The 898-nt window shown below is 31.7% G+C and overlaps 1 pseudogene; it reads right to left on the reverse strand.

The window, feature by feature from the left end:
- LOC107625408 overlaps nucleotides 1-844 on the reverse strand; it is a 39895-nt pseudogene extending 39051 nt beyond the window's left edge.

The following is an 898-nucleotide window of genomic DNA, read 5'->3' on the forward strand; positions in this document are numbered from 1 at the left end:
AAAATAATAAATTTTTATGACTTTGTAACATTTTTCTTTATATAAAATTACATAACGGACTAATTTTTATGTATACTTGGTCTGGTTGTAATAAATTAAAGGGGAGTGCTAGGAGAATAATGAAAATTTTGAACAACATGAACAACCATTAATCAAATGAAAATATACTATATCTTAATTTAATGCTACTAATTAAATTTACTCTTTTAACCCTATTAATTCACATTGATTACACATTGTTCAAAAATCTTGTTGATTACCTATATTTTTTCTAAATTAAATNNAACGTAACTTTTGAATTTATAACAAATATTATACTCATACCTGCATTCTCATTAAGAGATCAGAGCTCTGTCTGATGAAAAATCTGTTTTTTGTGAACTGTTGGCGGAGCCTTTCAACCTCAGCACGTTCTTGAGGTGTTCCAGCATTTGGATCAAACTCCCAGTGTTGTCTTCCAATGAAGTTGTTCTCTGAAACCAAATTCTCTCCTCCTTCTGCTATCTTCAACTTCCACATCTTATCTTAACTGTCACTAAAATCACGTGCGTGCCTTCGTTCTCTCCTTCAATTCCTCCTAACTACTGCGTTCACAATTCACACAGTACACATTCATATATATTACATTATGTAAATTGTAATTCGTAATAAAATAATAAAATATATATTAAAGCAAGTTAATTAGTTAGTTAACGCTGACTGAAATATGAGAGTATGATTAAAGTAATGTGTTCGAGACACTGTATGTGGTGAAAAGATCCAGAAACTTTTGAAAAAGAATTGAAAGAGCCTCAAGACTCAAGACTGAAGAGATAGACTCAAGTAGAAAGGGACAAGCGTTACCACACTTGCGTACCTGGAATAGAATGATATAAAACCAGACCGTGAAGGGTGAAGG

This window comes from Arachis ipaensis, chromosome B02 (assembly GCF_000816755.2).
Source record: "Arachis ipaensis cultivar K30076 chromosome B02, Araip1.1, whole genome shotgun sequence".
NCBI lineage: Eukaryota > Viridiplantae > Streptophyta > Magnoliopsida > Fabales > Fabaceae > Arachis > Arachis ipaensis.